Raw genomic sequence first — 14777 nt, 5'->3', positions numbered from 1 at the left:
ACTGTTTCTTAGCTGACACTGAGTTCTATTCCATGCATTTAAAACATAGATTGCTGGGGGTTTTCTGGCTTTGTTCTTCTGTTTGATTGTTTTTGCTTGACTTAGTGGGTTTAACATTTGCTTCCTGTTGAAAGAAAGCAAGGAAACATTGCCTGATTATTGATGACTTTTTATAGTCTTCACCCCTTTGCTAAAAACAACCGATCCTAATCTCAGCCCATCTTAGCTCAGTCACTTAGAAATTACTCATCATTCTGTCACCAGACATGAGTTCATACACATTCTTGTCAAAATCCCTTTCTATTCTGCAAGGAGAGCAACTAGGGGGAAGAAAAGGGGGGGATCAAATCATCTTGAATCCTCCTAAGCATCAAGGCTCAAGACCCTCACCATAAAACTGGTAACAAGAGGGCAGAACTGAGGATGCAGTTCTTCTGGCCTGTACTTGAACCATTGGGGTTTCACTGCTGAAAAGTCGTAATGCAGACAGACTGTGCCAACATCATGATGTTGAAGGTCTGAGATGTGACCTTCTGGAGACAAGGTGAATCCACACCCGTGTACTCAGTAGCACTTCTAGAGCGACTGAGACTAAAAAATAAATAAATCAATGATGGCATCAACCTGAGTGATTTTTTTTGAACATTCTAAGTAGCATTTCCAACTAATGAAAAAATATTCAGCACTCTCAAGATTGCTTGAAGCATTTGATTCATATCATGTTTGAGCTTTGTATAGAGTACTGATCATCCTCTTCCACATCAGGCAAAAGGGGAGAAGGCTGAGATCACTAATTCAGAGTAATGGCCAGGGCTCAATTAAACTCAGTAAACATTTACTGAGTCCCTGCCACAATCAGGTAACATGCAGGATACCAGAGACATGAAATGCACAGGGCACTCCTTGCTCTCAAGGAGTTCACAATCTGTGGGGAGAAACAGACACATAAATAATTAAATACACTTTGGAGATGAAATAATTGAGGTCTACACAGACATGGAAACATGTGGAAGGGCATTCTGCCCAAGGGAAGGGTCTTAAAAGAGAAGTAACAGTCAGTATCATTATTCAAGTTCCCTTCCTGGGCAGTTTATAATTCTTACCTAAAGAGATCACAGTAATTTGTGCCTCATCAAAACATAAAAATAAAATTTGGAAGGCAAGGGGATAAAGATTGTGAAAAAAATTTATATGAGCCTTTGAATCATCAAAGCATGAAAACTGTGTGGTGTGTTTTGTGTGTGTATGTGAATGTGTGTGTGTAGTCACAATGACTGGGTATATGTAGCCTTAGATAACAGGTACTTTCCTCTACTTTTAAAACATGGGTTGACAAAGAACTAATTGACTGAAAATTACAACCCACACATGTGTGATATATTAGTTTCTTCATGGGTTTGGAGATAATCAGCAATCTGCCTATGCAAGCAAGAATCCACAGTAAATGCCACTCACTGATGATTTTAGTTACGGTTTCTTCATTTCAGAATATTTGCCTTTTACGAGAAAGGGTCATGTGCCCTAGTCACACTGAAAGTGAATGCCTGGTTTGAGTTGTAGCTGTCCATTTTTCAATCTCACCTTTTTAAGGGAAAGAAAAATAACACCAGTTGAACAGCTACTTTTGTGCAAAACATAGGTCCTTTTCTTATATTACACTTAGTTAATCTTTACAGCAATTCTCCAAGGAAGGTATTGCTATTCCCCAGCCCCTATGCTCACCACACTGTACACATTTCACAGATGAGGAAATGCAGATTTGGGGAAGTTACAGGCACATGCTCAAGGTCCTACACCTAGGTCTGATTTCTGCTAAACATGATATCATGTTTTCCCAAGGACAAAAGATTGTCCAATGCAAGGAGCATGCCTTCTTCTTCACCTCTCTCTCCCCACATTAAAATTTCTAGACACACAGCTGTTGTGGAACAGGATTAAAAAAACTGTAAGAAGAAAGACTGAAATGTAATAATAACAGAGTGAGATGAAAATGATAATTTGAGGAAAGATGACAAGGACCCTAGAATGCAGCAAGAGAATTTAAACCCACAGTGGAGGCAGTAAATAACAGAAATGCATTTATAAAGTCAAATAAATAACAAAGAGGAAAAAAAGTAATAATTATAACAGATCATGAGAAAGAAATCAGAATAACTAAAAAAAAAAAAAAAAAAAAAAAGGAATATCAAAGAAATAATAAAAGAAAACATCCCTAAACCTAAGTAGGAACTGAGACCTCAATTTGGAATGGCTTACTCATTCATTTATTTACTTGCTATTAATGGGTGCCTATTATGTGCCAAGTTTACAGAGGTGAACATAATTGCATCCCAGGAAAAATAATTTAAAGAGATTCACACATGGTTTCAATGTGCTAAAATTTTTGAACAATTAAGTGAAGTTAAAAATCTCACTTGTGCTGTAGCAGAAACACATGGTGGAGGGGTGCTACCTGCAAGAAAGAGTATTTAGGCTGTACTCCAGTTCTCTTCTGAAGTAGGATATGGAGCATAATGTTCTAAATTTTGAGCCAAGAATATTATACCCAACTAAGAATTCTTGCTTATGTGGAAACAACAGAAAGCTACACTGAGGTACATAGGATTTTATACAATATAACCTCCACATACTGTCAAAAAATTTAAAGAGATAACCCACCAACTATGAAATTAGACGAATAAATCTCTCCCAATTTAAAATGTGAGGCTGAATGCACATGTTTACCTTCCCAGTCTTAAAACAGACTGTAGCGGCAGTTAGGAAGGGAATACACTCCTCAAAGGACTGAAACTTGTAGGGAGGGATACCAGGAGACCAACGTTTTAAATAAATTTCCTAAAGATAGAAGGCAAACAATATGAACTACCATAGAAATATGCTGCTTAAAGAATGCACCAAAGAAGGCTTCAGTGGAGGTGAGAGTATCTCTTCATGGAAGAACTCCTTAAAGTCAGCAGGAGCCCAGAACATGGGTGAGATGAAGGACAGAAATTAAGGTCATTGGTTGAAGAATTGTGCAGTGATGGCATTTTCCCAAAGGCTGAAGTCACAAAAATACTCTGAAGAAAAGAAGTAATCTGACAGCTATAAGCTGGGGCTCTCAAAGGGGCTGACACCCCAAGATAAGCCATCAGATTTCAGAAATACTACTCAGCCATTAAAAAGAATGAAATTTTGCCATCTGCAACAACACAGGTGGACTTAGAGGGTATTATGCTTAGTGAAATAAGTCAAACAGAGAAAGACAAATACTATATGATATCATTTATATGTGAAATTTAAAAAATAAACTAGTGAATATAAGAAAAAAGGAACAGATTTGCAGTTATAGAAAACAAACTAGTGGTTACCAGTGGGGAAAGGGAAGGAAGGAAGGGCAAGATAAGGGCAGGGAATTAAGGCGTACAAACTACTATGTATAAAATAAATAAACCTCAAGGATATACTGTACAGCACAGGGAATATAGCCAACACTTTATAATAACCATAATAGAGTATAACTTTAAAAATTATAAATCACTATGCTGTATGCCTAAAACTTGTATAACAGTGCAAATCAACTATACCTCAATTTTTAAAAATTGGGAGGAAGAGAGATCAGATTAAATGTTAACTGAAGTGAATTTTAACCCTATCTGTTTTGCTAAAGCATCAATAAATACAATTTAAAGTTGATAAATCAATTAATTGAGCTATTTATTATTTAGAATTATGCTTTCATAACACTAACAGAACTGGGCTGAGGGAGTTTTACTATTCATGCTGTACAATTCTTTATTAATATTTTAGTTTCCATGTACATCTACTACAATAACAATAACATAACAGGAAGCATCAGTTCACCACTGTCCTGTCCCAAGGGGCAATTTCCCACTGGTTCTGTCCAGACCCCACTTGGCCCCACGATGATCAAGAGGCCAGGCTTTCTCTTCACACCACCCTGTCAACCCCAGGAGGGTTACAGTTTCCTTAGTCTCTATCCCCAAAGGGCTTACAGTGGCCCATGACCAGCAGCAAGCTATGACTGGGACAGGCAGAGAGACTGGACAGAATCTCTGTGGCCCAGACAAGCGTCACTTTGCCCTAGACACTTGTGGCTGATAGGCCAACCACTGGCTGTTGGCAGGAGCAACAAGAAGGATGGCTGAGTCCACCTTCTCAGCATCCTCTGGTACCCTCCAAAAAAGTGTCATGCCATCACCCCTCCTCCAACGCAGGTTTGAGGGTTTCCCACTCTTTCTTCTTTCCTCAGTCCTTCAAATTCCTTCCCCTCCTCCCCTATGTCAATTGTATGTTGTTCACAGAAACAGGAAAATTCATTCAGCAAGCCTGCTTCCAAATCTTGCGCCTGACTCCTTCATCTGACACTTTTACAAGCAGCTTCTTTCTTTGCATCTTAGGCTCTTAGATGCTGCCTCTGAAGCGGTGACCCAAGCTCACAGATCTGAACGATAGAGAAGGGAAAAGCCCTCAGGACATGAATCAGACATTAGTGTGTCTAGTGAGGGTGAGAAACACACAGGAAAGGCACAGATATAACCCAACTATGACAAGAAGAACAAAAATAACAAGATAATGATATTGTGCAGATCTAAAAATCAAGGATTCTCAGAGAACCAAGGAAAAACTGTTTCTATCTTACCATATTAGTCAAATTTCCCCTGAGCAGGAAAAACATTTGCAATTCCTCTAAGAACCTTTTATGTATAATAAAGACATTATTATTTTAGGACAGTATGTGGTTCATAATCTTTATGATAAAAATGGAAATGTCTTTGCATCCTGCTTAAACAAATGCTAAAAGTAAATCTACTGATCTTGGGGGTAAAGAAGTTGATTTTTAAAGTACACTAAAACCTCAGCGTATTTTCTTCTTCCTCTTTTTCCTCTTCCCATTCTTTCCTGAACAATTCAAACCAGAAGACCTGGATGGGAGAGCAATTTGAAGTGGCTCAAAGTGGGATGTTAGAGCCTTACCAAGGTGAAGAAAGCATCCCCACGTTGGAGGGGTGGCAGTGGGGACACAGGGGAACAACCCAAGATGGTTCGTTGGAGCCCAAGTGCAGTGAGTAAGGCATTCACAAGAGATGGAGAAGGGTTGGTGGTCCAGCCCAGCACATGATTTCACAGCCTGAGTGAGGCAGGGAGGGCAGTGGTGCAGGGTATCAGAGCCGTAGCTGGGTGAGGACGTCATTCATGGGTGCACAAGAGAGGGAGTCCAACACAAAGTGCCAAAGTCCGAGCAGGGTAAGGAGATCATCTGTGTAGGAGAAGTGGCCCCTACATGGGGTATCTGCACCCAGAGGGTGAGAGGCATCTGTGCAGGACAAAGTAGTGGCAGGGGCCAGCATGGGTGTCAGATCCCAAGTGAGATGTGGAGGGTATCCGTGCAGGGAGTGGGGCAGCAGTGGTGATGCGAAGCTAGTCATATAGATGGAGAAGTTGATCAAAAACATAAAATAGTATAAAAATAGTGGGAATCAGATTTCTCACCATTAAAGCAGGGAGCTACAAACACAGAAAGGGAGAAACCTAGAATAAACTCTGTGGTGTTGGACTGGAATAGGAGATACCAGTATGAACTCATGGTTTTTAATATGTATAGCTAAATACTGAAACAAATGCAGATTTAAATGTGTGTATACACACACACACAGAGTCCCTAGCTCTGTCCACTGGGAGCAGCCTGGAAGAAGTGATACCCCAGGAGCAACGAGCACACCTAGTACCCAGATCTTGATTTCTACCATTTGCCACTGAAAGAGGAAAAGAAAAGGGAAGGAAAGGAAAGGGAAGGGAAGGGAAGGAAAGGAAAGGAAAGAAAAGGAAAGAAAAAGCTGTGTCTCAAAGCTTAGAAAACCACACAGATAAAGGACCACCATAAAACCCAGGTACCTGCAAAGGTGTAGAGAGCATGAGCCAGAGTGAATCACACCTGCCCCCTTGTCTAGGGGGATGAACAAGCACATAGAAATGGTGGCCCCCACGAGCTACCTTTTCCTTTATCTGACCACTCGCCCACTGACATTGCAATTGCTTATTTCATACCACTTCCCAAAGGAGTTTCCAATATAGTCTTAACAACCATCATTACAACACATTATCTTAAAAACAATGACAAGAAAGAGGCCACTAGAAAATGTGTGTCCACCTCCCCCTTACATCTGAGCCACCACACTGTCCTAGTGAACCCTAGCATATCAGTGAGCAAATCTGATAGGGTCCCTGATTTAATAAGCCGGCATTCAGGAACCAGAAGGAGTTGCTGAACTTCAGATAACACCAAGCAAGAAGCTGCAGCAAGTTATTTACTACTAACAAAGCTGACGTCTCTCTTTCCCAAGGAAAAGTGGGCTATTTAGTGGCTTCTCCTGTCCCCAACTCCATGCACAAATAATAGCTTCAGGAAAAACAGACCAGGAATTCCTGACATATTCTACTCCCAGATAGCTTGCCCCCACCCCACGCCCCGCAGGCAGTGTTTCCAATCAGCCTGTGAGTGAGCGGAGATGCTCGAGTTCTTCCCTACAAACAAGGTGGTATTGTTTGCAGAGAAATGGAACAGGGTGGGGAAGGGATGCTAAGAACCAGCCCATTGTTCCTCAGGAAGGGTTAACATAAGTTAAAGCCACTATTTCAAGGTCAGGCAGAAGACAAGCAGATGTGATGCTGTAAATACAGTGTCCTTTTGGGTCCCAAGGAATAGATCATAACAAGCCAAGGGCTAAGTGGGACACATGGTGGGTGCCTGTCACTCTCAAGCCTGATGGATTGACAGGCAGACAGATATGAAACACCAGCCTCGCAGCCAGACCCTATCTTGGGTAAAATCTCACAAAATACACAGCAAAGATGGCAATGGCAGGGGTGAAAAGTAGAAAACAGAGCCAGCCTGGGGGTAAGAGAGGAGGAGAAGAGGGGAGTTGACATTAAGCAGGAACCATTTCCAGCTGCCTGCTGGCTGTCAAGCCTGCAACAATTTGGCAACCTCCTCCCCAAAGGCCATGGGGGCTCAAAATTATCCTGCTTCACAGCCTGGGGACAGACCTGTGACATAATGTCATAATATAACAAGAACCACCTGCCCGTGTGCAGGCACTGTGCTGGGTACCCTGGGTCTATTCTCTCATTTCATTAGTCCAGATGGTGGACAGGGCAAGTGTCACCCAGCCCGCTTCACACATGCAGAAGCTGGAGGTCAGGACAGGTTAGTCACTGGTCCAAGATCACACTGGTGGGAAAGCTAGGGTTTATGTTTTTATCTCCGATGCTGCTGCCTTGGCTCCTGCAGTATCACAAGCTGCCTGGCCCTGGCCCTGGCCCTTACCACCCTCCGTGGCAGCTGAGCCAGGAACAGCCCACACACACTGCCACTCCCCTCTCAGGCCCACTCATCACTGATTAACAATCAAGGGTCCTGCTGAGCCTGGACTCCCAGACACAGAATCTTGCTGAGAGCCTGCCTGTAAGCAGCTGCTGCCAGCCCACCCCAGGGCAGCATGAGCACACCAAGTGGTGCCCTTGGTTAGTGCAGTGTGTCCAGCGGAGGTGATGGACAGCAAACACCACTGCTCCAGTAGTGGGGACAAGACTCCCCCAGTGAGAAAAGGACACGCCTCACCCCCTTTGCCACACAGGTCCCTTCTCTCCAGTCCCACAGCTAGTGGCCTAGCTCAGGTGCCCTTCATCTCACCAGGCCACACCGTGGCCACGCAAGTCCCAGCACACAAGTCCCAGCACACAAGTGAGGATGCCGCCGTCCAGCTCTCAGACCTGCAGGGCTCCCACTGCCCCCAGGACGTACCAAGGAAGTCCTCCGCAGCCAGATACCTCCCACAAGCCCTTGTCCACCTCGGTCCCTTAGGGAATCCCTCTCAGTTGACAAGATTTGGCTCAAGGACAAGGAGAGGCACATAGCAAACTATTGCTATGGATGATGCCGAAACTGAGACTGTAAGAGGGTAAGAGGGAAATTGTCAACTCAGTATTCACTCAGCTCGGGATTGTTCTACTTACCATAAAGATGTGTCGTGGTCTTAAAAGGCATGATACAGTCCAAAGTAACCAACATATAAAGATGGGGAAACTGACATCTAGCTCCACATACCTCCTCCCTCCACACCTGTGTGGGTCCAGCATCCAGGATTCTCCACTGTTCTCCCACCGGCCCGGTTAGATTTCATGTTTACACTCCTGGAAGACAGGAAGGAACCTCTCTTTTACATCATTGAATCTGCAGGTGACTGACACATATTATTACTGGTTAGCTGAAAAAAATGAATGAACAATGGAATGAATGCGAGTGAACAAAGTCTCCCTAGAAACTTTGTTCACCATATAGCCGACATGCTCACCTCTGGGGGTTGTGAGTCTGTACAGGGGCCAACCAGTCCATAGCCACACACTCCAGAAAGCAAGGTTAACAACTTAGATAAGAAAGACTAGATCAGTATTACTCAAGATGTGATCTGTGAAATTGCACAGGACATATGACCTACTTCTTCAATAAATATACAGCACAGGTTTTTTTTCCCCAATGTTTCAGATTTAAGAAATATAACAACCAAAATCAGGGTGTGGGTCTTTTCTGGATCCTAAAAAAACAACTCTAAAGAGACATTTTTGAGACAATGAGGGAAATTGGAACAATGATGGAGTATTAGAGGATGTTAAAGATTATTGTTAATTTTGTTAGATGTGGTAATGGCATTGTGGTCATATAAAAAAGTCCACGTTAGAGATGGGTGAAATAACATCTGAAAATTGCTTGAAAATACTCCAGCCTTAAAAAAAATGTAGAGGGATAATTAGGTAAAACAACATTAGGAAGATGTGTTGCTAATTGTTGGAAGTGAATGAACACATATGGGATTCTTTATTCTACTTTTTTATGTATTTTCAAAGATTTCCACAGTAAAAAGTTTGAAAAATAAATTTAAATGTCTCCTAATAAAAAAAAAAAAAAACAAAACATAGTCCATGAACTCTTTGCATCAGAATCACTTGGTGCTTGTTAAAATGCTGATTCCAGGCCTCTCTGACCTTTTGGGAGGAGGACAGTGGACTTAAAGCTGCACTTTAACAAGCACCTCCCACTCTACCCTCAGCTCTAATACACTTGTGGTTCTGAGAGAGGATTCCACTGAGAATGACTAATTACACCGTGTCCCCACCTGCATGTGCTGAACCCCCACCTCTCTACCAAGGCCCAGCTCAAGCACCACCCCCAAGCCTTGTCTGATTGTTAGAGCAGGCAGATAGCTAGATATGAGCAGAGAAAGGGGGACACAGACCAAATGGCAGGAATTGGGCAGAAAGAAGGGGCACAGGCCAAATGCAGGAAACCACACATCATGTAAGCAGCAGGGATCCTTGGGCAGAGAAAGAAAAGCAGGAACCTTGGGGCTGATAAGGGATTATGCCTTTTGGGATGACAAGTGGCCTGGAGAAGAACAAAGAAAGGTGAGAAAAGGCAGGAGTTTCTAGGATCCGAATGTCACCTTTTGCTCATTATGCCCTCATTTCAATAAAATCAGCCTTGCAGATCAGAAGTACCCATCATGCACCGATGCCATAATACTTCCGATTCCGACTAAATAAGGACAAAAATCCCTCCTCCCTTTGGGAAGGTGGAGTTAGGATGATAATCAGGGAATATGACCCCAAACCCTTCCCTCCCCAATGAATATTCCGCCCATTCATTTTTACACCCTATGTAACTAACTTGCCAAAGAAACTCAGGGCAGCCACTCACCTGAGCCCGCCCGCTCTCCCCTGAGAGTGTATAAATCCCATCCTTTAATAAATTTTCATTTTACTTTTTTTTTTAACCTCTAAGTCTTGTCTCTGAATTCTTTCTGGGACAGGACAAGAACCTGGAATACCGGTTGCATCTATCGGCAACATGATGACTCCAAGTGAGAGAACTCCTCCACCCTTTAAAGCACAGACCCTCAGCCCCAGAGAGCACATAAATGCACAGAAGCATCCTCAAGTGTATCTGTCCAGATGGCTTTGATATTATGATATAATAAGAAACAGTCAATTTGGTCTCTGCTCCTTGTTCCTGGCACGAAACTCCTGAAACCCTTGGAATTTCATATAGCAGTGAGAGGAGAGTCTTTTGCTATTTATTAATAAGCCCCTTTCAATCACACCTGAGTTTATGCTAATGAGGTGATTCTTGGAGGGTGGGAGCTGTTTGCCTGAGGAACCAACCATGCCTATGATTAGATGGTGAGAACTTTCAGTCCCATCCCTGACCTCTAGGGAGGGGAGAAGGGCCAGGGATTGAATCAATGGCCAATGATTCAATTAATTTAATTAACCATGCCTACGTAATGGAACCACCATTAAAAACTCTCAATCACACAGTTCCAAGAGCTCCCTGGTTGGTGAACACATCAAGGTGTGGGGTAGGTGACAGCCCAGCATGAGCAGGGAAGCTCCAAGCTCCTTCCCACATAACTTGCCCTACCACGTCCCTCTGTCTGGCTGTACTTGAGTTGTATCATAAGTAAACTGTTTCCCTGAGTTCTGTGAACCATTAGAGTAAATTATCAAGCCTGAGGAGGGGATCCAGAGAACACCCCAGTTTATAGCGGGTCCAACAGAAGTGCGGGAGGCCTGTTCTTGTGATTGGCATCTGACATGGGGGCAGTCTTGTGGGACCGAGCCCTTCACCTACGGGGTCTATGCTAACTCCAGGCAGTGTCAGAATTGAATTGTAGGAAACCCAATTGGTATCCGAACAGTTGGAAATTGGTTGGTGTAGGAAAACTTCCCATACATTTGGTTTCAGAAGTATTGTGAGTAGGAAAAGACCATCTCTCCAGGGGCAGGGTGGTGTAGCTCTGTAGTACAGTGCTTGCTTAGCATGCATGAGGTCCTGGGTTCAATCCAAAGTACCTCCAAAAAAAAAAAAGTCATTCTTTGTTTACAAGGTGCTGGGAATTCTTAAAAGCAAAGTCTGTGTCTTATTTAGCTCCTCTCCAGTACTATCGACGATAGATGTTTGATAAGTGTTGTTTGATGAATGAATAAATAAACAACTGAATTAATACCTAGAGTCATGGGGCACCTCATAGACATATCTGTGTTTACTTAAATTCTGATATGTTGTCATGATGAAATGTTAGGCAGCCTTACTTTACTTTTAGTGTGAAATCTGGGTAAAACATGGGGGAAATGTGACATATGATGTGGGGGAAGAGACCCAAATTCCAAAAAGTGTGTGTATATTAATTGTAACTTTAAAAATGTGTATCTATTATTATATTTATATTTTTATTATTTTTTTAAGAACAAAACCAAAAGGTAATATACAAAAAAGAAGTAAAACAATGTGATTCTAGGTGACTATATCTGTATCCTATTCCCATTTTCCAAATATTCCTCTTTTTTTTCCCCAATAAGGAACTAGAAAGCAGGGGAAACAGCTTGGAGACTGTTTAGTCTGGTGATAACCTGCATGACACTAACTCCAGCACCACAGGGCCCCTCCCAGGGCCCTCCAACCCCAACACAGGAGAAGGAGCCTCTAGTGCTGTCCCTGGCATCAGGGACAGGGGAGAGAGATGGAAACAAATCATTTGTCCACAGAACCAGGGCTTCCCCGGGAGGAGTCTAGCAAGACCTCCAACCCCTAAGACAGAAAGACTTAATAGATTTACATGGACTGCACGCTGCACAGGCCTGTGTGTACAGAGGTATTTAACAGAACAAAGAGCTTAAACAGTCACTTTGTCTGTACTGAGAGCATCTGGGCCTTCCAATCATCCTGCAAGGAGCCTGCTCAAGTATTAACAGGTATCAACCTAATATGCTGCGCAGCAGGCACCATTATTTTCTCCTCAATCTATTTTACCTAGCACGTTTCCCAGGGGCAGACTGGAAAATATGTGGTAATTATACATTGACAGAACATGGGAGCAGGTTATATACGGACCCATTGTACTTGGCTTCCTTATTAACCAGCTAAAATGTGCTCTGTGGGCTCCTTCCTTGTTCCTCAAAGAATCTCCGGAGCTGAGGTATGATTTTGCCACTTATATCTTTCCCCTCGGTTGGGAAAAGTGTCCAGCTCTACCAGAATCTCCCGTGTACAGACAGAGCAAGACGGGGCTCTGAGGCACAACCCCCGTGTCACCCTCCTTGGAGAGGTCTCCATTTGAAGCTGGCAACTTCCACACAAAGACACAGAACAACTCACTGGGCGGGCTGCCCGGTCCCCTGCACAGTCTAATTAAGGAAGAGGTAGTCAGCATGAAAAGTACTTATTAGGAAAGGGTCATTGGACCATATTTGTGGGCCTTCAGAAGAAGTAAATTACTTTTTTAAGGAGCTTAGCAAGCTTTTAATGGTAAGTTTTCTTCACCGACACTAAAGATAATAGCCCCAAGGAAAGGAGTCATCGGAAAATGGGATTGAGTAACTCTGGCAATTTTAATGGTCTTTTTTTTTTTAAATTGAAGTATAATCGATTTGCAATATTGTGTTAATTTCTGGTGTACAGCATAGTGATTCATACACACACACACACACACACACACGCACATTCCTTTTCGTATTCATTTTCATTATAGGCCATTACAAGGTATTGAATATACTCCCCTGTGCTATACAGCTGGACCTTTTTGTTTATCTATTTTATATATAATAGTCTGTATCTGCATAATGGTCTTTACTTGGTTGATTTGTCTAGAATGCTTAACCAGAGGAAGCAAGAGGAGACCTGGTGTCAAAGACATCTGGGTGAAGGACAGGGTGGAAAGCAAATGGTGAGCTCGGCGGGCTTGGGGACTGCTGTCCAGGGGATGTAATGGATGATCTAACAGATAGTCGTCATGGATGATCTAGGTGGATCTTAGATCTAAAGGAAATGTGAGGAAGCCACATAGTCCACATATGGAAGGTGCAGCGGTCAGGCTGTCCCAAAGCGGCCCTGTCATTCCACAAGCATTTAATCAGCATTTCCAATGGACATGATCGTGCCCAACTCTCCCTAGATGCCCGGACCTTGGACCCCATCGCAGGAAGGTGGCAAGTGGCAGATCACTTAACTTGGAGTAGCAGAACCTGAGTCCCTCCACCAGTTCTGCCACCCAAATAGAGGGCCGGTCTTCTGCAGGACTTGTCTCTCTGGGCCCTTTCCAACTAGCAAATAAAGAAGGAAGACAGTAGGTGATCTTGGGGCCTCATCCAGCTGGGGCATCTGACTGCATATGTGAAAAGAACCCACCCCAAACAGCTGCTTTTCTTCTTAGTCTGGTCTTGTCTGTCTACACAGCTCTTTTGCCAAAAGATACCCCATCCTGGAGCAGCTGAGCCAAAGGCCCTGCAGGGAACTGAACTGGCTTTCCATCAGGTAGACCTGAAAAGGGCACAAGGAAACAGAACTCACCCTTGAAGGTGAGACTCTGCCGTTTAAAAATTCAAGTCTGGAAACCATCATCTAAATTATTAAGTACCACCTTTTCCACCACCACCCCTTGTCAAAAAAAAAAAAAAAGCCTGTGTAGGTATAGCAATAATTAGGGAGGCATGTTCCCTCTAAAATGAAACCACCAATACTATCATTTCCAGTTAAATTTAATTACGGCCTAATTTCCTTTACAATAGATGACCTAGTTTTTGGACCATATTCTCAGAGAAGAGATTATGTGTGGGTGTAAAAAGTCTGCCCTATCTTGGAGAAGCAGAGAGACCATTCACCGGGCTCATCTAATCCATCCCAATGTGAATGTATGCAAGGCAAATGGGTAAGACACAGCCCCACGGGAGAACACGTTCTGTTCTTACACAAAGGCCAAAGCAGCGAATGGTCCAGCATTTATGCCTCTAACAAAAAGCAGTTCCATGGAGACAGGAGAGCTGGTTGTCAGACTTGCTGACCAACTTCCAGAAGGCATCCTCGGATATTTGTATGAAGCGCCAGCCTGTGACTCAGCCTGTCATCTTCTACATGTGCAGACCCAGACCATGCTCCCGAGTCCTCAGGTCCCAGGACAAGGACGGGGCCCTGGCACAAAGCAGCCCACGTTGTGGGGGCTGCACAGGCCTCTCACACCTCAGAAAGTTCCCAACCTGGCAGGAAAGCAGGGAGGGTGGATCCAAGGATGTCCTGGCTTGCCCTCAGTTCTTACCAAAGTAGTCTGAAGCTGAATGCAATGAATGGGGACATGTGAATGACAATGAATGGTAACATGCAAAATGAATGAGGGACAGAGGGGTGTCAGGAGCATCCCAATAATCCCAGGTAGCCAGGATATCCTGAGGACAAGTTCAACTGCCCTTCATTCCCTATTTCCCATAATTAAAAAGAGTGGGGTATTAACATCCTACCCCATCCTCAGAGTCTAGGAGGAAAATAAACATGTAAACAGGCAATCATGGAAGAGTGTAGTTAACCCTATGGCAAGAGAGTCCAGCGTGTTATAGATGGAAAAGGCGGCAGCGAGAGGAGTAAAAGAAGGGGAGTCAATAAGGAAATTAAAGAAATGGAAAGATATCCCATGTTCTTGGATTGGAAGAATTAATACTGTTAAAATGGTCATATTACCCCAAGCAATCTACAGATTTAATGCAATCCCTATCAAATTACCCAGGACATTTTTCACAGAATTAGAACAAATAATCCTTAAATTTATATGGAATCACAAAAGACCCAGAACTGCCAAAGCAATATTGAAGAAAAAGAATGAAGCTGGAAGAATAACCCTCCCAGACTTCAGACAATACTATAGAGCTACAGTCATCAGAACAGCATGGTATTGGTA

The 14777-nt window shown here is 43.2% G+C and overlaps 1 long non-coding RNA gene across 1 annotated transcript in view; it reads right to left on the bottom strand.

Annotated features, from left to right (window-relative positions):
- The window catches only part of LOC123613716 (uncharacterized), a 241328-nt gene that overhangs the window by 189925 nt on the left and 36626 nt on the right, over positions 1 to 14777 (bottom strand). Inside the window, exon 2 of the long non-coding RNA XR_012506871.1 lies at positions 8108 to 8193. This is a non-coding gene — a long non-coding RNA (uncharacterized LOC123613716). The remainder of the gene's footprint in view (positions 1 to 8107; positions 8194 to 14777) is intronic.

This window comes from Camelus bactrianus, chromosome 5 (assembly GCF_048773025.1).
Source record: "Camelus bactrianus isolate YW-2024 breed Bactrian camel chromosome 5, ASM4877302v1, whole genome shotgun sequence".
Lineage (NCBI taxonomy): Eukaryota > Metazoa > Chordata > Mammalia > Artiodactyla > Camelidae > Camelus > Camelus bactrianus.
Note: the sequence above shows the minus strand (reverse complement) of the source record. Positions and strands in the feature narration are given on the sequence as shown.